Source organism: Hypanus sabinus, chromosome 4 (assembly GCF_030144855.1).
Source record: "Hypanus sabinus isolate sHypSab1 chromosome 4, sHypSab1.hap1, whole genome shotgun sequence".
In the NCBI taxonomy this organism is placed as follows: domain Eukaryota; kingdom Metazoa; phylum Chordata; class Chondrichthyes; order Myliobatiformes; family Dasyatidae; genus Hypanus; species Hypanus sabinus.
The window spans coordinates 29,058,246-29,084,701 of NC_082709.1; the positions used below are offsets into that span (position 1 = coordinate 29,058,246).

General features: G+C 41.1%; 1 long non-coding RNA gene across 1 annotated transcript; it reads left to right on the forward strand.

Moving 5' to 3' along the window:
- Positions 1-3,023: 3,023 nt before the first annotated feature.
- On the forward strand, positions 3,024-8,525 carry LOC132392224 (uncharacterized). The gene is made up of 3 exons (XR_009511450.1): positions 3,024-3,318; positions 6,083-6,214; positions 7,861-8,525. It is a non-coding gene; the product is annotated as an uncharacterized LOC132392224 (long non-coding RNA).
- Positions 8,526-26,456: the final 17,931 nt, after the last annotated feature.

A 26,456-nucleotide genomic window follows, 5' to 3' on the forward strand; every position in this document is an offset into this window, starting at 1 on the left:
GAGATTCACCAGCAATAACTTAGTATGAGTTTCATCCATTAATTAACCTTCCGGGCTTTATTTTTGCTTTGCCACACACTTTCTGCTATTCTCTGGTATTATATTTAAGTTGTTCTATTTAAGAAGGTAAAATCAAGTGAATCCTTTATTAACAAGATTAGGAATGGTCTTAAGAGAGAAATCAGGAGGGCAAAGACAGAATATGAGATGGATCTGGAAGATAATGTTATGGAAAATCCTAAGAGATTCTATCTGACAAGGGAGACAGTAAGTCTCCTTAGAGATGAAGAAGGTCACTTACATCTTGAGCCACAATAGGTAGCTGTGATTCTTAGTGAATATTTCTCCTCACGGTTTACTGAGGAGAAAATTATGTTATTCAAGATTTAAGGGAAACAAGTGGGGATGTTTTGGAGGATATTCTCATGACCAGGGAGGAGGCATTTGAAGCCTTGCAGTGCACTAATCTCTAGGGAATGACTGAGTGCTGCCTCGGATTTTATGTGAGGCTAGTGAAGAAATTACAGAGGCCTTGCAGAAATATTTGCTTCATTGCTAGCCATTGGTGAAGTTCCCAAAGACTGGAAGGTAGTTAGTGTTGTTCTGCTGTTTAAGAAGGATAGCAAGGACATATGAAAGAACTACATGTTGGACAACCTGACAACAGTAGTGGGGAAGTGACTGAAGGGAATTGTAAGGGATGGAATCTACCTGCATTTGGACAGACAGACCTTGATTAGGAGAAGTCAGCATGATTTTGTTCATGGGAAATTGTGCTTGAAGAACCTTTAGAGTATTTTGAAGTAGTAATCAAAAAGATAGATGAGAGTAGATTAGTGAATGTTCTCCATTTGGATTTTGGCAAGGCCTTTGATAAGATCCTGCATGGCAGGCTGGTCTGGTTATATCACATGGAGTTCAAGGGAATTCTAGTTAGGTGAATTCAAAATTGGAGGTGGTAAGCAGAAGGTGGTGTTTGAATGTTGTTTCTCAAAATGGAGATCGGTGACCAGTGATAGGCCACAGGGGTCTATGTTAGGACCCTTGTAATTCATTAATTTTATAAATGATTTGGACACAAATGCACAATGCTTGATCAGTAAGTTTGCAGATGACACAAAATTAGAAGGTGTTGTTGATACTGAAGAAAGTTATCATAGATCACAAGGAGATGTAGATCAGTTGGGGAAATGAGCCAAGGAATGGGAAAGGAATTGCCAAACCGATGAGTGTGAGGTGATGCACTTTGGAAAGTCAAACCAGCCTATGACTTATATTATGAACAGTGATGCACCAGAGCAAGGGTTCCCAACTTTTTTTATGACATGTACCCCTACCAAGGTACCTAGGTTGGGAACCCCTGCACTTGAGAATATAACAGAACAGAGGAACTGAGATGTACAAGTGCATAGTTCATTGAAAGCAGGATCACAAGTAGGCATGGTGGTGAAAAAGGCATTTAGCATGCTGGCCTTCAGTCAAGGCATTAATCAGAGGAGTTGGGATGTTATGTTGAAGTTGTATATATCATGGTGAGGCTGCACTTGAAGGACTGTGTACAGTTTTGGTCACACTATTTAGGAAAGATGTGGTTAAACTAGAAAGAGCAGAGAAAGGATTTATGAGGATGTTGTCAGGACTGGAGAGTCTGAGTTATAGGAAGGGGTTGGTCAGGCTTGGAATGTTCCTTGGAATATAGGAGAATGAGGAAGCAACCTTATAGAAATGTTCCAAATTATGAGAGGCAGAATTTCTTTTAAATGAACATTAGGAAAACTGAAATGGTGTTGTATGTGAACTGAACAGGAATGGTACATGTTCTGGATTTAGCGAAAAGTAAAAAGATCGAGCTGGCCATTGTTAATATGCACAGTGTAAAATCTGAATGTTAGATTCTGTTTGTCTTCATGAATAATACATAGTAGAGTCTATCTATTATTGACTTTTCCGAGAAGGGATTTTACAATGAGTTCCTCTTGAACTGAAGCTCGATTTGCAACTTTGCTTTAGCTGAAACACGAATATTGATAGGATGACAAACATTAACCCACAGTTCAGTCTATATTTTGTAAAGTAACAAGACTATTCTGTGCAGAGAAAGAAAGTTCAGACTTACATTCCTTTTCAGTAGAGTCATGTTTCACCAAAGGAAAGGTAAACAGCGTGAGACAGCAGAGTCTCAAATGACTGCATACCACCGGATAGAAATACTTATTAAATTATAGGCAATAAAGTATAAGAGAACCAGATGGTTTGTCTTGTGGTGCCTGAAATAAAGAGAAATAAGAATGCCCTGAGGTGTATACAGTGAAAGCAATTATAAAAATAGATGCGGCTGTAGCCCGGAGGATGCACTGATGTAGTACTGAGGAAACAAGCTCGCTGTCTGACCTTCACTTTCAGGAACCTTTAAAGCTCCTCATTCAGATCCAAAATCCATCCAACATTGGAATAATAATGCCAGCTCTGACAGGGCGACGTGTGGAAATTTAATCTAAAATGCAGCAGCCTAGTGCAAGTAGGATTTCAATGCTGGTGCAAAGGGAAGGAAACAATGACAAATGGCTTGACCATTGGGTGCTAAACACAGGAAAGCTCATAAGAGGGTGGATCAGGGTATGTTGAAGAAAGTTGTAGAATGCATGCTTTTAACCCCAGCTGCTCATTGGAACAAGAGTGGAGCGGGCTATTCCATCCTTTGAATCTATTCTTCCATTTAATAGGATCAAAGCTTTACTGCAGCCTAAATTCGCATCTTGGGCCCTTAATACATTGGGTAAACTTGCTCCTTCAGCTCCTAGGCTCCAGTGAAAGCAACCTAGGCTGTATACTCTCATTTCACAATTCTCTTAAAGTCCAGAAGAAATGTATTTTCTACTCCATTTACAAATTTCAGTGCGATAGAGGTCTATTCAACCAAATTTTAGAAGCAGAGGACAACCCATAGATACTTCATAAAGTAATGTAGGGCTCTCAGTACCATTAACTGTGGTGTTAACTGTTCAGTCTAACAAAATGGCTTCTCTGTATTGTTGTCATGAAATGGCTTCTCTGTAGTGTTACTTAATGCTGTAATGGGTTTCTGTATCTGGAATGTTTGGGTTAAAACTGCAGATAAGGGGGGAACTAACCAATGGAGAATTGTTATGCTATCTTGTATGTGTGAGCTGAGCTGGAATTTGTGGTTACTTTTCAGAAGGCGAGCAAAGAGGATGGATGTGTGAGGAGCAGACAGCGGTTCCAGGGCGGAGGATACTGGAAGTCAGCAGTTCGGACGGTGGCCAAAGGCTCGGACGGTCGTTGTGGGTGGAACCAGAGGTGTGAGCTCCAACATACTAAAATATTATGTGCGCAAACTGATAAACTTACCGATTTGACACCTTTAGGTTATCTGTTTCTACTAACCCATCACTAAGAAATATCTATAAAGTTGTAATTATTTACTCGCCTTTGGTGTATTGTCTCATATTTGTGTTGAGAGTGTGTACTGGGGTGGGGGGGGGGCATTACACCGAAGTATTGCACTGTTGGCAGAGCAACAGCACTTCAGCCAAGGTGAACAGGGGTAAGTTAGGGGCACAGACACTACATATGTTAAACTTAAGTTAGGGAGAATTAATTACTACACACAGTTAAATTTGTTATTATTCTTGACTGCACACCTTCCATAGTTAAATGATCTTTCCTGTGGAGTGGTGCCCAAAACTTCACCCACTCCCGGTGCTCCGGGTATGTCAAATCAGGCTTTGTAAAAGTGGGCAATACCTATGTGTTCACAGAATGTTGATTCACATTGGTGAATCTGGAATCACGTGCAGGCCAGACCATGCAAGGATGGTGGGTTTCCTTCCCCGAAAGATATGAGTGGACCAGATATTTCACTTACATTCCTTTCATAGGCACCATTAGCAGTACCAGCCAATTTAATTACTGGAATTTGCTCAGTTGCCGTGATGGAATTGAATTTGTGTCTTTGGGTCAATAATGTAACACTTTAGATGCAAAACAAGTAACGTAAGCACTGACAAAAGGAGAAACAATGGAGGTGGCTACAGGTAACTTCTTAAAGTCTTGTGTTGCAGTACTATTTCTTCAAGTCAAATATTTTTATATGCTATGCTGAACAAGATTCATGTTTCCAGAGAGTGGCCACCTTGATGCTTCCAGGCTGATGTCTTTGAGCACCTCCTGGTCAACAATGCAGGTTACTCACTATACAGCGTCACCCCCATAACTATGTGGGGAGACCAACTAGAGAGGAAATAGACAGCAAGGTAAGATAATTTAGACTAAATAGGACACTGTGTATTCATGAGATTAAAGATCTAGGACAGGAGGAAGAGAATGTCCCTTCATTCCTTAATTGAGGAGTCCTGCAGTTGAGAACCATGGGCACATTCCTTAAAAAGTTATAAACAGAGTGTAAAGGAAACTATTTCCCAGGCCAAGAATTTCTCAGGTATTCACTTAGTTTCTTTGGTTGGCTGGGATAACCTGGAGAACATAAACACATCAGTCTTCTAAGGCCTACGTGGAGGTCCAGGCCAGGATTACAAAGCATATTAAAACCTTTTTACATTAATAATAATAACAACAAGTTTATTTATAGAGCATTTGTCATACAGATGATGTGGTCTGAAGTATTTTACAAGGGGATAAAATTACAAACATTAAATAAGTTAAAAAATGACAATAAATATGAATGTAAAAGACAAAAAGCTGTTCATTAAAAGCAAGGTTACATAAATAGGTTTGAAACTATTTTTAAGTGTTTAAGTGTTTAAGTGTCAACTGAGTTTTAGGCATTGAATCCACAGTTGAGGAGTGTCGTTCAAAAAAGATGACCTGCCGATTATTTTTTGAGAGAGATTGCTTATATTTAAGAGACCGGTGGAAGAAGACCTGAGAGCTCAAGCAGGATTATACAATGAAAACGATTTCGTGATGTTGTTAAGAGAATTTTAAAATCAATTCTAAAAGATACAGGAAGCCAATGTAGAGTAGCTAGGATGGGAATGATATGTTCCGTTGTCCTGGTTGTAGTTAAAGTGCAGTTACATTCAGAATGAGTTGAAGTTTGTCAATAGATTGCTTTGAAAGGCCGGTAAAAAATATATTACAATGATCTTTTCAATATAAAGACATTTTTCAGCATCATTACCTGACACATATATGATGCATAAAATCTTCTCAGGCTTCCAGCCAGTGACAGGTGCCAATTTTAACTGACGTTTTGATGACAAACTCTGCCTTCTTAATCAGGGATGATGCCTAGGCACATCTAGTCCGGTGGTATATATACTCCCATCATCTGTCCCTCCTGATTGGTTAGTCCTCGACCAATCAAATTTCTGTTGTACCCACCTTGCTTAAAACTGTATTCCAGTTCTTACTTAGAATGAGACATTCATCTTTGTTAAAATTCTTATTCTCTAATCTTATTTCAATGGCTTCCTTCACCTGTGAACCAAGGAACATAGGAGGTGTATCGGTCTGGGTTACCGGGAGAAATCAGCATTAGCAGAACATTGCATACACAATGACAAAAGGATTGACTTCAATGACACAAAACTACTGTGCCATGCCACTGGCTTTTGGGACCACCTGGTGAAAGAATATGATTTCAAACAAGGTGAGACAGCAGAAATTTGATTGGTTGACAATTTTGGTAATGGCTGTCTCCATGCTATGGCTTGCTCTAAAACCTGACTGAAACTGTTTAGAATATTGTTCTCACTCAGAAAGTTGTTGAGTTGGTTGAAAATGACTTCCTCAAGAATCTTGCTCAGGAAGGGAAGGTTTGAGATAGACCTGTAGTTAGCTAGTACCTCATTATCAAGGTTCGGCTTTTTAAGTAGGGGTTTGACAGCCACAGTTTTGAAGGGATCTGGAAAATCTCCAGTCCAAAGGGATGTGTGAATAAATTTCTTAGCAGAGTTGAAAACACTATCGAAAGTGTCATTAAAAATGTTGTAGGGACAGGGTCAAGACAACAAGTATATGATTTACTCTTTGTTATAATCTTAGTGTTCTGAATCAGAAATACTTGTAAACGTTGACATGATTGTTGTCTTTTTAACAGATTGGCTGTAGAAGTTACCAGTAGTATCTGAAGCTATACGTTCCCCAGTGGAAGATATTTCATTGATAAAAAAAATTGTGGATTCCTCACACTTGGTTGCAGATGCTTGACTGAGGACATTATCGGTTTGGGGTAGGGTTCAACAGTCAGTTTATGTTTGAAAACAATATTCTTGAATCGCCACTGTTTTCTGTAATAATCTTGGAAAAATAGGCTCTTCTTTAACGGCATTAAAGGAGCCAAGTTTTTCCTTGAAAATATTACCAAGGATATCTGGTCCAATTTTCCTCCATATTCTCTCAGCTACTTTGCATGATCTCTTGAGCTCACGCGTGGTGATGTTTTACTAAGTAATTTCTTTTTAACCCTAACCCTATGTTTAATATATTTGTCAAGTTATTGTTGAAAAAAATCAACCATTTCATTTACTAAGCAGTTTAAGTCGTGTGGGTCAGATAAACTAGGCAGCTCAGAGAATTTTAAGTTGCATTGCCGCATCAAGAAACTGTTTTCTAACTGCAATTTGTCTTGGTCCAGGCAGGAGGGCATCAAAAAAGTACACAAAAATCATCTGAGGTAGCGGTATCAGATAGAGAGACATTAATAATATTTAACCCTTTTGTCATCACTAAATCAAGTGTATTTCTGAATCAATGGGTGGGCTCAGTGACATGCTGGGCAAGATCTCGGCTGCTTAGCAAGCTCATGAATTCAGCTGCCATGGAGTTTGCATTAGAGAGTTCATTAATATGAATATTGAAATCACCAGAGATGAAAATCCTGACATTGTTCAATATAATAGAGGATAAGAATTCTGAGAAAGCAAGCACTGGATTTAGGAGGAAATTAATGACAACACAGAGGACAGGATCAATACCACAAATTTTAAACATGTGTACCTCAAAACTTTACAAATTGTTGACAGACAATAGATTGCACCTAAAATGCTTTTTGAACATGGCAAGCCAGCCATCTCGTTTACTAGGCCTTGGTATGCTGAAACTGGTGTAGTTAGGGGACATAGTTCAGATAACTGGCTGCATTCATTTTGTTTTAACCTGACCTCAGTTCTTAAGAACATAAAATCGAGGTAATAAAATCATTGAAGATAAAAGTCTGATTTGAAAGGAATCTCACCTTTAGCAGAGCTAACTCAGAGTAGTTTAGAGTGGAGCAACAGTGGGGGTACTGTAGATTTAAGAGAAAAGGGGTATTTCTGTTAACACCTTTAAAAGGATGGTTTAGTCAGGGGGCTTTTCAGCGACAATAGACGGAATAGGATGGGTAACATTTCCAGAATGGATGGATGGGGAGGAGGAATTAGTTAGGGAAGGATCCCACACACAATGACTGTCAATAGTCATCCATGTGGGTTTGCTAGAGTGCAGACAGCATCCATGAGCTAGGACTGTTTGAGTAAAACTATCAGGTTTGAAAGATGTGGTGATTTCCCAAAGTAGTTTAAAACTTCAGTGCTCTATATTGCGTCTGAAGCCAATCATGCAGAATGAGGGGGCCTGTTAAAACTCCAGAGCTGCAATTCAGTGTGGGAACCGGCATGGAGATAAAATGTCCTTGCCACTGATTCAATGAGACCACTAAAGTCACGTCTGAGCAGCTCAGATTGTTGCTGAACAAGGTAATTTGTGCCAAAGTGGACAATGATCCCTTTTACAGAGGAGTAGTCAGTTAGTAGGCAAGGGAACTCATACATTATATCAGAGGCTTTGGTACCAGGAAAACAATCAGTCTCACTTAGCTTTGACTTGCTGTTCCAGATGATGGAGTCTGCAATTATCCGCATTGTTGGATACGGGGGAGAAGACAATGGAATCTCGGGTGGCAGCTCGAAAGCTACTCTGCTAAAGGTGCTGTGGAGGAGAGGAGGTATCTACTGGAGTGGGCTTGGCTGCCGATGGTGAGCTTTTCCATACCTGCGACTGAATCCCTGATGCCCTGACCGATGGAGAATGATGTTGTCAAAGAGTCATAGAAACATACAGCACAGCATAGAAACAGGCTCTTTGACCCATCTAGTTCATGCCAAACCATATAAATTACCTACTCCCTTCGAGATCATGGCCTTCCAAATGGTATGGCCATGGCCATACCCTTACCATCCAGGTACCTACCCAATTTCTCTTAAACATTGAAATCGAGCTCACATTCACCTTGCACTTGCCCGCCATTTTTCAGTCCACTTTTCCATCTGATCTAGATTCCGCTGAAAGCTCTGATAGTCTTCCTCAACATCCACTACACCACCAATTTCAGTGTCATCCACAAATTTGCTGATCCAGTTAACCAGTTTATCTTCCAGATCATTAATACAGATGATAAACAACAATGGAACCAGTACTGATCCCAGTGGCACTCCACTAGTCACAGGCCTCCAGTCAGAGAGGCAACTATCTACTACCACTCTCTGGCTTCTCCCACAATGCCAATTGTTATGTATTTGATATTTTAATAATACACACACACACACACACACACACAGATTGATTAAGGTTTCCAATTTACTACCTCATCTTGAAAGCTGAGTGACTGAACCTTCTTGACCAACCTTCCATGCGGGACCTTGTCAAATGCCTTGCTAAGGTCCACGTAGACAATGTCCATGCCTTGCCTTGCCTTCATCAACTTTCCTGGTAACTTCCTTGAAAAACTTTATGATTGGTTAGACATGGCCTAGCATGCACGAAGCCATGCTGACTATCCCTAATCAGTCCATGCCTATCCAAATACTCATATATCCGGTCCCTTAGAATACCTTCCAATAACTCTCCCAGACTTACTGGCCTATAATTTCCTGGTTTATATTTAGAGCCTTTCTTAAGCAGTGGAAAAACATTAACTATCCTCCAATCCTCTACCTCACCTGTCACTGAGAATGATTTAAAAATCTCTGCTGGGGCCACTACAATTTCTGCACTTGCCTTCCACAAGGTCTGAGGAGCCACCCTGTCAGGCCCTGGGGATTTATCCTCCCTAGCTTGTCTCAAGATAGCAAACACCTCCTCCTCTGTATTCTAATAGGGTCTACAAAGTCGATCCTGCTTTGCCTCACTCCTGAGTAAATACAGATGTGAAAACTCATTTAAGGTCTCCCCCCCCCCCCCACCCCATCTCTTTTGGCTCCACTTATTGATTAGCACTCTGATCTTCCAGAAGATCAACTTTGTCCCTTACAATCCTTTTGCTCTTAACATATCTGTAGAATCCCTTAGAATTCTCCTTCACCTTGCTTGCTAAGGCAACCTCATGTCTTCTTTTAGCCCTCCTGATTTCTTTCTCAAGTATTCTTTTGCATTTCTTATACTCCATAAATTCTTAATTTGATCCTACCTGCCTATAGCTGCTATGTACTTCCTTTTTATCTTAACCAGGGCCTCAATATCTCTTAAAAACCAAGGTTCCCTTAACTTATTATCTTTACCTTTATTCTGACAGGCACACACAAGTATTGTTCTCAGAAAACTTCACTTTTGAAGGCCTCCCACTTAACCAAGTACACAGTTGCCAGGTAACAATCTGTCTCAATGCACACTTGCTAGATCTTTCTGTATTTAATATTTATGTAGTGTATTTAATGTTTCAGTGTTACCGGAGTAATATTGTAAATGTATTGTTTCTGTTTACATAATACATTGCATGTTATATGTAAAGTACATGAATAGCATATTCATGCTACCATGTCATAAGTGTGCACCTCACTAAAATTAAAAACAAAGTCAACAAGTTTATCCTGTCGCTTTCTTTCGATTAGTTTTATGTTTTGGAGTTAGGAAACATAACAGTGGTGATAAATAAGTTTTAAAATGAACCTGAGATGACTACTACCTGTTGAAGCACAGCAAGATGCTCGAGCTAAAATAAAAAGCATAGTATGTTTTTTTCCTTTGAGGCAGCACGTGTCCTTCACAAGTGGAGAGAGTGTCAAGTTTAAAAAAAAGGGCAGAAAATGGGCAAAATTCCTGGATTCATAAATGATGATTACAATAATATTTCTTTTCAAAAACAGCAGAAATTGCTGACTACATCAGAAACATGGACACGTTCGATTGCACAAAAGATAACTGGCTGATGTATACTGGGCAAAGTAAGCAGCATTTTAAAGTAAATAGAGTAGCCAATGAGAAACAAGTGCTAGTTTTGCAAATCGTAATAAGTGGAAGAGCATATAGTTTGCAGAGAAGTTTAACTGCTTCAATCAAACCAGCCAAAATCAGTTTTTCTGATATTGTAAACATAATGCAGAAAAAATTTAGAACCAAAACCATTGTTGATTGTAGAGCATGTTAGATTTCATAAGCAGAATCAAAAGGAAGAGGAGTCCGTTTCTGTGTATGAAGCTGAATAGAAGATGTTGCCTAAGCATTGTCAGTTCAGTAATGGAATTAATGATGCACTGAGAGATCACTTAGTTTGTAGAATCTTGCTGGAAAACATCCAAAAATGGCTCCTAACCAAAGTACAACTCACATTTAAAAGAGCAGTTGAAATTGCTGAATCAATGGAAATGACAGAAAAAGACACAATAAAGTTGCAGTCAGGAATGAAAGTGAGTGAACAAAATTGCAAAGTCTAAACAGAAGCAGGTCCGATCAAGTAAATTATGCTACCAGTGTGGTAGGGACTCATAGATAATGCAAGTTTAAAGGTGAAGCTTGCAGAAAATGCAACAAAGCAGGACACATACAAAGCATTTTGGGCAGACAAAAATAAATGGACTGCACAGGGAAGAGAAAAAGATAAAAGTTAAGTTACTGTTTCAAAAAGATGACTAATCTGCAACCAGCTGATGAAAAATCTGATAATGATGAGATTTGCCTTGAGATTTATAAAGTGAAGATAAGCAATACGGCTTATACCAGAAGTAAATGGCAAATAATTAAAATGGAATTGGACACTGGCTTGGCTGAATCAGTCATTCCACAAAATGAGACTGAATGGCATTTAAAAGATACTGAACTGAAGCCTACAGATATCCAACTAAGAACCTAGACTGGAGAAAAGACAACTCCTGTGGGATTGACATTCATAACTGTGAGATACAACAACCAACAAGCCACATTTGGGCTGCTATGTGGTAAAAACAGAAGGGCTAGCATTATCGGGTTGTGACTGGCTGAGACAACTGCAACTTGATTTGAGATCCATCCACCATTTGCATGCCACATCCCCTGCAGTAGAGTCAACTGAAAGTGAATTAAGAAAGATACTGGATGATGGCACAGCAGTGTTCAGAATGGAACTGGAAAACTCATGCGTGTCCAGGATAAAATAGTGTCTGTTAGGGTCTGTGGTGATTTTAAGGTCAACAACAAGCCAGCACTGAAAGTAGATCTCTGTCCAAGATAGCCGGTATCTTTGCAAACCTTTCTGGAGGAAATCACTTCAGCAAGGTGGACTTAGCTGAGGCCTATCTAGAGATGGAGATGGAGGAAGAGTCCAAAGTGTCTCTCACCATAAACACTCACAAAGGGCTTTAGTGCTATAAAAGGCTTATTTTTTTGGAGTAGCATCTGCACTTCTACTCTGGCAGAAAACTATGGACCAGCTGCTTCAAAGCTGCCCAGGCACTCAGTGTTCCCTGGATGACTTCATTGCTACCGGTGAGGATGACAAGGAACATCTCCAAAATCTCAAGGCAGTTTATGGGTTTTAAAAGTTTATGGGCTCAGAGCACAATGCAACGTGTGAATTCTTTAAACCAAGCATCATCACTGTGGTCACAATAACGACGCACAAAGGTTACACATGAGTGCTGAGAAAAAACAAGCAGTGGTGGATCGCCCAAGGCCAAATGACAAGTCGCAGTTGCAGTCCTTTCTAGGATTTGTCCATTACCATTACAGGTTCCTGCCAAAACTGGATACCGTGCGCCACCACTTGGACGCATTAGTACAACGGACAAAGCAGTGTGAGGTGGCTTTCCAAAGGGCAAAGGACATGGTGATGTCAGACACTGTGTTCACACATTATGATCCATTGAAGCTTGCTGTGACACATTATCTTATGGTGTAGGTGTAGTCATGTCACATGTCATGGAAATGAATGCCCCACAGCCTTTGTATCACGTTCCCTTACCGCTGCAGAGAAAACCTGCGCACAGATTGACAGAGAGGCCTTGAGCCTGTTTTGGGATGTAAACCAGTACATGTATGGGAGCGAGTTTAGTCTTGTTGCTGATCATATCCATGTTTATTGGCATTGCACTAACAGCAGCAGCATGAATGTGGAGATGGGCTCTGTTTCTTGGAGGACACAATTACAAGATTGAATTCAAAAGTACAACTAATCATAGAAATGCTGATGGATTGTCCCGTTTGCCCTTGGTAAAGGAAATACCTGAAAAATTTTCTAAAGAAGATACTCCTTGATGTGCTCTCCCTAATGTAAATCAAATGTCTCCTTATTATGGCAGAGATGATCCAAAGGGAAACGAGAAAAGACTCCACTCTGTCGCGGGTCTACATGCCGGAACGCACAGTTCCCCCATTTTTGCTAGTGCAGGGATGAACTTGCCGTATGAGGGGATTGTGAGTTGTTGTACCAACTGAGCTGAGAGTTCAAAGGTTGGAAGAGCTACAGATGATCAAAATGAAAGCTTTGCTTGAAGCTTCATCTGGTGACCTGGGATAGATCAGCAGATCGAGCAGTTTGTCTTGTCCTCTTCAGGATGCTAACACATGCAGAAGATGCCAAGAGCATCTTCTCAAGGAATGGTGTTCCAGAACACTTTGTCATTGACAATGGACCACAGGCTGTTGAAGAACAGTTTCAGTCATTCCTGAAAATGAATGGAATAAGACATATTACACCTGCACCATACCATCCAGTTACAAATGGCTTAGCAGAAAGGTTTGTCCAGAGAATAAGGAATGCACTGTGGACAATGTCAGCGGAACATGCTACACTAATACTGAATCAGAAGCTCACCAACTTCCTCCTTGCGTATTGCAATGCAGCACACTCCAGACCCAACAACTCACCAGCTGTGCTGTTCCTGGCTCATGCTTGGATCTCCTCAAACCGAATCCCAGAAGAAGAGAAACAGCTGAGACGAACTGATGGCTCCTCAAACAAGGAGGTTCAATGTTTCATTCCTGGACAAGCAGCCCTGGCGAGAGACCACAGAGATGATCAAAACTGGGTACTTGGCAAGATGAAGGACAGAACTGGATTACTCTCCTACACAGTGTCTGATGTCATCTGGAGATGACACACTGATCAGCTGAGGAGAGCAGAATCAATTGTTGGAGGAAAAAAAAATTGTGGAGAGCTGTCAGAACCACTTCCCACAATTCCAGACTCAACTCCTGTAACCACCAGGGAGGAGGCCCCAGAACATAATATTGATATATTCTATATTGAGTTAGAGTTCCTAGCTAAGCAGGGAGGAGTGTTTTGTATTTAATATTTCAGTTATATAGTATTTGAGTAATATTGTAAATATTTTATTTGAATAGGCGTTCTTTGTTTTTAACATAATTAATTAGGGATTATATGTAAAAGTACATGAATGGCATATGTCACAAGTGCATGCCTCACTAAAAGTAAAAATGAAGTTGATATGCCTATCCTGGTCTCCCATGTTTATGTTTTTATGTTACAAAGCATAGAAGATGAGATGAACCAGTCAGTGGGAAAAACTTTTGCTTGTCCGGGATGCTGAATCTATTTTGTAGTTGGATTTCTTGTCATACAAGTGAAGGAGTGGAGCGCCTACGTTTTTCTACAACTGTTCAACACCACTAAGCAGAGAGGTGAGTTGACTGATGCCTTGGGCCTAGTTCCTAGTTGAATCCAGGAGCTCTCCTGGCTTGGCTAGAGTGGCTCCTGAACAAGGAGTGGTGGAATTCGGCCCAATCTTGGGGACGGTGAAGTCAAGCTCTCCTGTGATGTGGAGTCACCCATAGTGACTACAGAGTCAAGGAACTGGTCCTTAATCTGATGAAGTTGGAATATTTTCCCATGTAGCTTGGCAATTTTCTGCTCATGACGAAGACACCCCTCTCAGCCAGGCAGGGAGGTGAAAGGTGGCATGGTGCCACTCTGTATGGACTATAGATGAGGATAGATCAGTGACTCTGGTGATCCATTCAAACAACAGATTGACAATCCTTATCTTCTATCCTCTTTGCCTCATCAGGCAGCTTTCCAGGGTGACCCTATCATCTGTTTTGTCTACGCGATGGAACACTTCCTAATCCTCGGTACTATGATGGAATTAGCTGCAGGAACATCCAGAGGATTATGTATGAACAGACAAATGGACTCCAGATTTACAAATACACAGTCTATGAACCTAGGCCATTAAACTGAATGCACAATTTCTTTTCACAAGTACAAATCGTTTATATTCAAATATGAACAAATGACTGGAATGTGCTGTTATATTACCGTGATCTTCGGAAACAGCTGTGGATTCGGTATTAATTGTGAAACTATAGAGAAATAAACTCCCCATCCAGTAGTCTCCAACTGACACGGCCGAAGGCAAAATTAGTTTCTAATTGCCCTATTAAATTTGATAGTCTTAACACAGGTTGCACAAAGTTTTGTTCTGGCACCAGCAGAGCACTCTTGGCCAGCTCTTCCTGGTCTGATGAAAATCTCAGCAATATTTCTGTTTCCAGAGTTGCTTGCCAAGGGTGGGGTAGGGAGTTGGAGAAGCTGCTGTTGCCTTTGGAGTGAAATGGCCTGACCAAAAGTACCTCCTGTAGAGAACAAAACAGAAAAAGTTGATTTCATTCTTCTTGTTTTTAAATCCAACAACTTACCAGCACACTCATTACTTTGAGGCTTTTTCTAATATATCTCTTGCTATTTCATAGCCAGGAGTGTCTTGGTGTCTCGATCACCTGAAACTTATTTTGACCAAAGGTAGAAAACAGGCCACTAAATGTCCTGTGCTAATGAGATAACTGTTTGAAAGTCTTGATTTAACACACAGTTTTGGCTCTAATTTCTGGTTACCATCATTTCAATTTGCCTGGGGCAGCTAAGCCAGAGACCTGCAGGTTTGGAACTCAATTGTTAATTAGATCCAATTTTCCTGGAGGAATATGTGTTGGCTCTTTGCACCTACTTCCAGTGAAGGTGTGGGCTACACTGGCAGGTGGGTAACGAAACATTGCATTATGGCTCAGGGCTGAAGTTTTCATACACAACCCTAAAAGCTCTGGTGGAGGTGGTTGGGGTGGGTGCCGTGGAGGATAGTGGAAGCAGTGGCGGTGGCTGGGAGAGGGAAAGTGCAGAGAGCAGGGTTCCCTTCTCCCTCAGCAGCTGGTGATGTCTACTCTCCCCTCACACACCTCCTCCAGATCAAGAGGGTGCAATTGTGAGATTTTTTTTTGGTTCACTATTTTCACATGCACCAAATTCCAGTGAAAAGCTTGTTGTGCACACTGCTCACACAGGCCAGATCATCCACAATGCTTGGAAGCCGAACAAGATGAAACAGTAACAATGCAGAATCAAGTGCAGAAACCACAGAGAAGGTGGCAGTGCAGATAAACAATAAAGTGCAAAATCATATCAAGCTGGATTGTGAGGTCAAGAATTTATCTTATCGCACAAGAGGTCCATTCAAGAGTCCGATTACAGTGGAGTAGAAGCTGTCCTTGAGCCTGGTTGTACATGCTCTCAGTCTTTGCATCTTCTGCCTGATGGGAGAGGAAACTGTGATGAAGATCGAGAGATCTGTAATCAAGAGATGGCTGTGATCAAACCATTTGCTTCCTCTTGGTGAGACCTACTATACTGTCTTAGGCACCTGTAAAGAAAATAATTCTGTAAAGTGAAGATGCTTTCAAAAATAATGAATGGAAAAGGTTCTAAATATCAAAAAAAATTGCCTTAAAGAGCAGTGAAGAGTAAAACAAATCAAATCAATATTTGGCGTCACTTTTGCTTTTAACACTGCATCAATTCTCTTAGGTACACTGTCATGCAGTTTTATAAGAAAATCAGCTGCTATGTTGTTCCAAGCATCTTGGAGAACTGCCACAGCTCCTCTGCAGACTTTGGCTGTCTTGCTAATTCCAGACAGCCACAACGATACTTAGATCAGGGCTCTGTGAAGGCCGTCCCATCTGAACATCTAGAGTGCCTGAGACTTCTATACAATACTGTATATCATGAACTAATCCAGGAATAATTCTTATTTGGAAATTTAAAAAGATGTTGCTGGATTGCTGTTGAAACCTTTGATTTGCTACAGAGGGTCTCCTGATGTGGCTTTTCATAGCTTATCAGTAAATGAGGATCTCTGCCTGGAGAGGGCAATGCGTGGTCTCTGTATTAACGTTATGTTGAAGCCACTCACCTTTCACATTTCAGACTGACCATTCCAAACACATGTCTGACCTCATTGTCATGAATTTGTCTTGCACCAAATGACTGTCAACCAATGTTGTAGCTCAAGATCATATCTTGGCCACTTCAGAACTTTGGACAGCTGGATACGCTGGATATACCTGCAGAAAAACAGGCATATAAGGACAGCAGAACCCTTTTGTAACTCCATCTACCCATATAGAAGGCATCCAACACAGTTGCGAAAATTCATACTATCGTACAACTCAGGCCTTATCGGCAGAATCAGAAGCGGAGAGGGTCAGCAGCTTTCAATTCCTCTGTGTTATATTGGAGGACCTGTCCTGGACCCAGCATGTGAGTGCAATTATGAAGAAAGCACACACTGCCTCTACTTCCTTAGAAGTTTGTGAGCTTCAGCATGACATCTAAAACTTCAACAAACTTCTATAGATGTGTGGTAAAGAATATATTGACTAATTGCCCCACAGCCTGGTATGGAAACAGCAATACCCTTGAATGGGAAATCCTACAAAAAGTAATGGATACAACACAGTTCATAACAGGTAATGCCCTCCCCACCATTGAGCACATCTACATGGAGCAATGTCGCAGGAAAGCAGCGCCCATCATCAGAGCCTCCCACCACCTAGGCTATGCTGTCTTCTCGCTGCTGCCATCAGAAAGAAGGTACAGGAGTTTCATGGCCCACACCACCAGCTGCAGAAGCAATTATTACCCCTCAACCATCAGACTCTTGAACTAGTGAAAGTCACAGCACACACACACACACACACACACACACTCACACACACAGAATCTCTCTCACCACCCGCGCCCAATCTGTCCAATCTGACTATCGATCAGATCACAGAGCTGGTGAAGAGAGCTTCTAGGTCAGAAAAAGGTGTGGCGGTGGCCCCCACTGCCAGCGCTGGTCACCTATGGATGTACACAACAGCATTGTTAGGGTGTCTCCGGGGAAAGGTCCTTGCAGTCATTCAAATGGAGACCACCCCAGCCACTCTGTAAATTGAATTGACTTTATTTCTTACATCCTTCACATACTTGAGGAGTAAATACCTTTATGTTATGTCTCTGTCTGTATGTGCAAATTATAGTAATTTGTAATAAATTGTATGTACAGTAAAGTACACAACAGAACAGTCAACATAGCATAGAAATGCAATTGTATCAGCGTGAATTAATCAGTCTGATGGCCTGATGGAAGAAGCTGTCCCGGAGCTTGTTGGTCCTGGCTTTTATGCTGCGGTATCGTTTCCCAGCTGAAACAGTTTGTGGTTGGGGTGACTCAGGTCCCCAATGATCTTTTGGACCCTTTTTACTCACCTGTCTCTGTAAGTGTCCTGAATAGTGGGAAGTTCACATCCACAGATGTGCCGGGCTGCCGCACCACTCTCTGAAGATTCCTGCAACTGAGGGAAGTACCGTTCCCATACCAGGCAGTTCCTGCACATCGATGAGAGGGCATGTGAGCCTGATGCACTTACCTTGCTGGTGGATCTGGAAGGAGAGAGCTTTCGCTAACAGAGAACGAAGGGGTGAAGACAAGGAACGTGATTCAATTTCAATCAGCCAGCAGGGAAAGAGCCAACAGGCATACGAACAAAGCTGCATTTCAAAAGACTGTTGTTCAGATTTGTGGAACAATCTTTCTGCCTGACATTTTGTAGGTAGTGATTAGGGATGGTAGGGTAAATGTAGATGCACATAAAATAATTGGAGGTGGTGGGGAATTCTGAGATAGGGCATTTCTGCTGCCCTTTTTGAGTAGGTCCTCCTTTCCTGGTACAAATTTATTTTTGTCCAGGAGGGCTAAAAGCAGGGACTGATTTTTCAGTTTAACACATCTAGCAAATGACTTCAGTCACCAATCTTCAAATCTGAATATACTGTAGATTGTAGATTTAATTTAAAATGCAGCTCTGAACAATAGGTTCCTAAAAGCCCTGAATCACAGACCACACAATGCTGATTAAAATTAATTTACAGTAGATGTCTGTGGTGTGGGTGTGATTCGGTAAGTGTGAGGATAGAGTGTAGTTTCAAAGAAATCATTGTGGATGCATTGTAAATATGGAATTGTTCTTTGATGTTTAACACGTAAAATATCGGGGTACATGGGCCAGCCAGACCTTGCCTCTGAAAGTGTCTCAATATGATGCCTGCTGTATATTGTTTTGTCAAATAAAGAGGCTGCTTCATTGCTACAAGTACCTTTCTCCAGTGAGTTAATTCATGCAACAACAGAGACAAAAAAAAATTAAGAAGAAATAATATTTTTGGAAACAAAAATCGTACCAAAATATATTAAAATAAATTGGATATGTTTGTAATGGATGCATTATCAACAATTTAATTAATCCTGGGCTGACTCTCCTGGGAGAAAAGCATCTATCAGAGACATAAACTGATGATTACAAACTATCCAATTAAATAAAACATGCATTGTGTGCAGACTGATATGTTCAAGCTACATTTAGTAAGTGATTGATAGATGGTTAAGCCTGCTCATCCAATCAATGTGTTATTGTTGGTTTAATTTCCTTTATTTCAGGGTGTAAAATACAAAAAGATGTATCAGCTTGTTTTGGGAATTTTCAGAATTTTTTACTAATAAGTACTTTCTTTACAAAACAGCTGCAGTTAGTCCAGCTGGCAGGCATCAATGGACTCAAAACACTCTAAATGTGTGGCCTTACACTTTGTTTGAATGAGCGTTCTGGAAATGTACACATATGCTGTCCAGAAATAACATGATTTAAGAATGTCGAAATTCATAAAATGAATAAAATAAGACATGCCTTGCTACTGTGGAATTTGTAGCACCTTATTGAAATTCTTGAAGTGACTCTTTAACATTTCAATCTGCTACAGCTCACCCTGTGCAAAGAGGCAAGCATCCACATTGAGAAAGTTATTCTTGTATATGAGGCTTTCTCTTACACATACTGAAAATCTCTCTCTTTGTACTATTAGGAACTTGCTTTGCTCCAAATTCTGTGTGCTCCTTCTGCCGTTCACACTAGGTTTTTGAGTTTTAGATGCCACAATAGCGTAGTGGCTAGCGCTATGCTAATATAGCTCAGGGCGTACCAAAGTTTGGAGTTCAATTCTGGCACCATCTGTAAAGAGTTTGTATGTTCTCCCCGTGAACTGCATGGGCTCCGGCTTCCTCTCCTGCTTGCAGATGACTGTTGCATAATGTGCAGATCTCAGAAGGGTAAAGGAAGGTTCACTGCTAGCTGATCGGGTGAGCAGCTTCAAGTTCCTGGGTGACAATGTCTTTGAGAACCTGGCTGTGCCCTACACACCAAGGCAATCCTGAAGAAGGCATGCCAGTGGTTCTGCTCTGTTAGGAGATTGAGACGACTTGGTATATCACCGAAGACTTTTGAAAACTTCTATCGCTGGAGAGCCTTCTGACTGGCTCCAAAGCATAGGATTACAAGAGACTGCGGAGGGTTGTAGCTCTTTCACAGGCAAAACCTACCCCAGTATTGTGGGCACCTTAAAGAGGTGATGCCTCCAGAAGCCAGCATCCATTACTGAGGGCTATCATCTCTTCTACTACTGCCCTCAGGGATGACGCACACTCCAAGATTCAGAAAAAACATCTTCCTCTCCACCACCAGATCTCTGTGCATTCCAGGAACCCATGAATATTACCTCATTATTCCTTATTTTTACACTATTTACTTATTTTGTGATTTATAGTTATTTTATGTCAGCACTGTACTGCTGCCACAAAACAAAAACTTTCACATCATATATGACAGTGATGATAAATCTGATTTTGCTAGACTATGAATTTTTATGCTGGTTACTATATTCAAACAACCTTTTCTTCAGAAAGAGTACTGTATTAACAGTCAAATTTTATTTCCAACCTTCTTCCAATTTTCTCTTTTAATGATGGGAGACAGGCTTACAAATCAGTAAGGATATCACAGTGTAGAAATTATTCCTTCATTACATAAGTAGCATAATAGCAATTGCAAGTTGCACTCTCATGTATCTTTCTGATATGGAAGGAATCTATTTGGCCCATTACATCCATGCTAGTTCTCATCAATTCCATTCTCTCACATTTCCCTGTAAACTATTCCACCTTATATGTCCATCAACACCCTTTGATTTTCCAACTGATCTTCTAGTGGGAGAGGGAGTTTTACAATAATTATTTAGCGTCCCAGGATTTGATATACGGGAGAAAGTCAGGGAACTTGAGGGGAACCCATGTATTCACAGGAAAAATGTGCAGACTCCCCACAGATAGCCCCAGAGGACAGAGTGCACACGAGGGCACTGGCGTAGTGAGGCGGCAGCACTGCCTGCTGGCCTGGTGTGATAGACAGATGCCACCCCTCAATTGTTGACTGCAGGTTATTGAGACACAGAGACCTCTGTATGTTCACAAAGTCATAAAGCACTTTGCAGGCGCGGAAGCTTGTTTGAAGTGTAGTCACTATTACAAAGTAGGAAACACGGTAACTATTTAGTTCAAAGCAAGGTCCTCGAAATGGCTGTGAAGTAATCGGAATAAGAATCAGAATCAAGTTTATTACCACTGACAAATCTTGTGGAATTTGTTGTTTTCCTGCAGCAAAACAGAATAATACATTAAAAATTACTATAATAAATATTACAAAAATCAATAGTGCAAAATGAGAGCCCATTCATAGCCCATTCAGAAGCCTGCTGGTGGAGGGGAAGAAACTGTTCCTAAAACATTGAGTGTGTATCTTCAGGCTCCCGTACCTCCTCCCCGATGGAGTATGTTTAAAATACTGGTCAGGAAGTTCTCAGATTTTGTTAGAGCCTCCTACATGGCCAAGTGAGTGAAAACATATTAAAAGTAATGAGGTGCAATGTACACTGATAAATTCTCTGGGCTTGGTGTTACATTTCTTGCAGAACCTGTTGCAGGAATTGTTGACTGGTGAGTAAATGAAAGTGTGACCTCTCTCTATCCATTCTCCAGAGTGCTGGGGTGGATTCCACAGTCAGTGAAATGGCAGTACATTCTTCAAAGTTCAACGTTCAAAATAAATTTATTGTCAAAGTACAGATATGTTACCATACAATATCCTGAGGTTCATTTTCTTGCAGGCATTCACACTAGATACAAAGAAACACAATAGAATCAGTGGAAAACCACACACCCAAACAAATCAGAAACATCCAATGTGTAAAATATGACATATTGTATGAATACAAAACGAAAAGCAAAATGGTGATCATAAATAATACTGAGAACATGAGTTATAGAAAGTGAGCCCATAGGCTGTAGAATCAGTTCAGTGTTGGGGTGAGTGAAGTTATTCACTCTGATTCAGGAGCCTGATGGATGAGGGGTAATTCATGTTCCTGAACCTGGTGGTGTGGGACTTGAGGCTCCTGTACCTCCTTCCTTCTGGTGACAGTGAGGAGAAAGCATGGCCTGGATGGTGGGGGTTCTTGATGATGGATGCTGCTTTCTTACGAAGGCACTCATATGTATGATCAATGACTGGGGGGGCTTTACCAATGATGGACTAGGTTTTCCATTCAAGTGCATTGGTACTTCCATACCAGGCCATGATGAAACCAGTCAATATACTCTTCCCAGTGTATTTTAGATGACATGATGGATTTTTGCAAACTTCTAAGAAAGTAAAGGTGCTGCGGAACCTTCTTTGTTGAGGCACTGACATGCTGAATCCAGGACAGATCCTCTAAAATGATAAAACCGAGGAATTTGAAGTTACTGACTCTTTCCATCTCTGATCTCTTGATGTGGAATGCCTCATGGACCTTCGGCTTTCTCCTCCTCTAGTCAATAATCAGCTCTTTGGTTTTGCTGACATTGAGTGTGAGGTGGTTGTTGTGGCACCATTTGGCCAGATTTTCCACTGCATGTCCTTCACTGCCTCAGGGCTAAGTCCTGAAATGCCATCCACAGCAAACTCCCTTCTATATGCTGATTCGTCCAACAACAGAGGTGTCGTCGGCAAATTTAAATATGGCTCTGGAGCTGTACTTAAATGGTGGAGAAATGAAGGTGCCGATACAGACTCTTACTTGTATCATCAGTGAGCTCAGAGGGGACTGAAGGCCAACACCCTGTTGCTGGATAAGAAGTCAAATCTTGAAATCAAAGAGACCTTGGAACCTTTCTGGAGCTGGTGATGAGTTTGGTATCATCCTGGTCAACCAGTGCAAGGGAGAAAGGATTTGTCCTCTCATAGCTACTCAGAATCAGAATTCACTGACAAATGTTGTGAAATTCGTTGCTTTGCAGCAGCAGAACAGTGCATAGCGTAAAAAATAGTATATTTTACAAAAACATGCAACAGAAGAATAATGAGGTAGTGTTCATGGGTTCGTGGACTATTTTGAAAACTGATGGCGGAGGGGAGGAAGCTGTTCTTAAAACTTTGACTGTGAGTCTTCGGGCTCCTCTACTCTCTCCCAGATGGCAGTGATGCAAAGAGGGCATGTCCCAGATGGTGAGGGTCTTTAATGACATACATATGCCACAATCCAGAGCTCCTAAAGATGTCCTTGATGTTGGGGAGGGTTGTGCCTGTGTTGGAGCTCGATGAGTCCACAATCCTTTGCAGCCTCTCATCATCTTGTACATTGGATCCTCCACAAACAGGCTGTGATGCAACCAGTCAGTATACGTCTGTATATGTTTGAAAGAGTCTTTGGTGATGTACCAAAACATATGAAATGTAGGCTCAGCCACATCTATCACAGATACAACCATCCCCAGCATCCACGGACATCTTCAAGAGGTGGTGCCTCATCTATCACTTAGGACCTTCACCATCTGGGACATGTCCTCTTCTCAGTACTCTATTAGGGAAGGAGGTATAGAAGTCTGAAGATTCACACTCAACATTTTGGAAACAGTTTCTTCCCCTTTGTCATCAGGTGTCCGAATGGTCCATGAGTCCACAATACTTCATTATTCTTTTGTATGGCTTATTTATTTTTGTAACTTGTCAGAATTTTTATATGTTGCATTGTACTTTTACTGCAGAACAACAGGTTTCAGACTATACGTCAGTGATAATAAACCTGATTGTGATAAAGCTGAGAGTAATTGGTCCGACGAGATGTTTGTCGAGGAAGCAACCATGTGTGGTCTGGGTAGAAGCTCCGTGCTCTCCCTGGGTTGCCAGTTTCTGAACATGGCACAAAACCGGATGTTTGGAGCAAAAAACATCACTTTGTAGACAGGCAAACTTTGGGTTGTACTGGTCCACAGACATGAATGTGATTTTGATTCAATTGTACTGTAAGGGTAATGAAAGAACTCCTGTACCTGATCTGTATCATTCTGTGGGTAACAGGAGGTTAGAAAGTGGCCAATGGATGGACAGGAAAGGAAAATGGTGCGAAGTATAATCTTGGCTGTGGAGGACAAATCATTGGGTAGATTTAAAGCGGAGGTGGATGGGTTCTTGATTAATAACGGTGTCAAGTGTTAAGGGGAGACGGCAGGAGAAAGGGATTGAGAAGGACAATAAATTAGCCATGATGGAATGGTAGAGCAGACTCGATGGGCTGAATGGCCAATTTTAGCTTCTATGTCTCATAGTCTTAAATGTCAGGAGCAGATTTTAGGGAAAATAAGTATTTTAAAAAATTTGAATGGAACCCCAAAAAATATTGGAATGTAAGCAGAACCACAATATCAGGAATAGCATTTTCCAATGATATAAAACAGAATTTAAAATAAACAAGACCTAGAAATGGGTCTAGTTTTAATAAACTAATAAATACCTGAAAACACCGGAGAGGGCTTTAAAAATGAAGTACAGGAATTGTACCTAAAGCCAAGAAAACAAGGGAGAATAAGGATTAAGAAAATGCCAAGAATGCGATTGAATAATAAACCCAGCGACAAGGACTGAAGAAAGCTCTGGAGGTGGACAGAATGCAGCACAGACAACAGTAATTAGGTTAACAATTAAATGTAGGATAAATAGTAAACATGGAGAATGATGATTTATAAAAAGGGGACTCTAGAAGAATACCAGTAAGGGATTTCAATATCATTGAATCCGAATTATTCTTCATAGAACATATGGAAGATCATTTAAAAGTTAGCTTTGAAGATCTGAAATGTGTTTCCCAACACACAGCAGGGAACCTGTTGCAGTATAAGAAAAGAATTCAAAAACTACTCTGTTTCCATTGGTGGAACCTTCAGGGGATGAGAGGTGGGAGAGTGTTTGGGAAACAGATAAAAGTTTAAACACTTTCTGGCTTCTGGCCAAGAAACTGCAATGATCAGAGAAATAACTTAAAACATTCTTCCCAGCTCTCGGCTGAAAAAACAGCAGGGTGCCAGACTGACAGCTAAAGATAAAATCTTAACACTTAAAGCATTTATGGATCACAAAAACATCCAATACAATCACTTGTACCTTTTTCTGAACTGCACACCATTCAACAGTACATGACAAGTCCAGGTGACAGCACAACAACAAGCAGTAAGTCCAGCTCCATCGCTGCTGAATAACCCGCTGATGAGATAGTCCTGCAGTAAATGATGTTCTTGGACTCCAGCAGTGACTTTCGATCATAAAAAAGTCAGACAAGATGAACAAATGCACCTCTGATTGGACCTGAAGTGGCCACAGCATCTCCAATCTTACTGAAACATTATTGTCTTAGTATACCGATCTATCCACAAATAGCGCAGTTGAAGCTAGCTATGGCGTTTGAATATGTACCTGCTCCTCTTAAAGGGGAGGTACTCCTTGCTTACAACTGAAGATGGAAATAGTTGAATGGGCTTTGGACACAAGTCACGGAAGAGGACAAGCAAGAATGGGCATCTCAGTTTCCTGATGTGGTTCCAAGCATTTTGGTCAATGGATTGAGAAGCTGAACCCAGCCCCCAAACTCAGCGTCTGCCCTGTTGTTATTATACTATTAAATAGTTCCCTAGAATGATAAGTTGGGCTCTGGACCTCACTGTCTACCACATTATGATCTTGTACATTCTTGCCTACCTGTACTACACTTTCTCTGTAGCTGTTGCACTTTATTCTGCATTCTGTTATTTTACGTTGTTCTACCTCAATGCACTGTCTAATGATCTGATCTGCATGAATTTTATGCAAGGAAAGCCTTTCACCATACATGTAACAATAATAAACCAGCTTCAGTTCCAATCCCCAACTGTGAGTGGCTCAGAATACTCTGCAGTTACATAGGTACACACAAGAGATTCTGAAGATGCAGGAAATCCAGAACAAAACACAAACTGCTGGATGAACTCAGCAGGTGAGGCAGCATTTACGGAGGGGGAGAACAAACAGTCGATGTCTTGGGCAGAGACTCTTCATCATGACTGGAAAGGAGGAGGAAGAGGCCAGAATAAGAAGGTAGGGGTAGGGGAAGGAGTACAAGCCGGTAGAAAATAGGTGAAGCCCGGTGAGGGGGGAGGTGGGTGGGTAAGGGAGGGGTGCGAAGTGAGAATCTGAGAAGTGGAAGAGGCAAAGAGTTGAAGAAGAATGAATCTGATAGGAAAGGAGAGTTGACTATAGGAGAAATGTAGGGACAAAGCATACCAAAGGGAGGTAATGGGCAGCTGAAGAGAAGGGAAGGGGTAAGAGGGGAGCCAGAATGGTAAATTTATAAAAGAACAAATATATAAGACCATATGACATGGGAGCTGAATTAGGCCATTTGGCTCATCAAGTCTGCTCCGCCACTCCACCACGACTGATTGATCATCCCCTTCAACCCTATTCTCTTGCCTTCTCCCAACAGCCTTCCACAACCTGATTAATGAAGAACCTATCAACCTCCACCTTAAATATACCCAAGGGCTTGGCTTGCACAGCCGTCCATAGCAATCAATTCCACAGATTTATCACCCTCTGGCTAAAGAAATTTTCTCTCATCTCTGTTCTAAATCTCTCCATTCTGAGGCAGTGCCTTCTGGTCCTAGATACCCTACTATAGGAAACACCTTCTCTACATCCACTCTAACCAGACCTTTCAATATTCCATAGGTTCC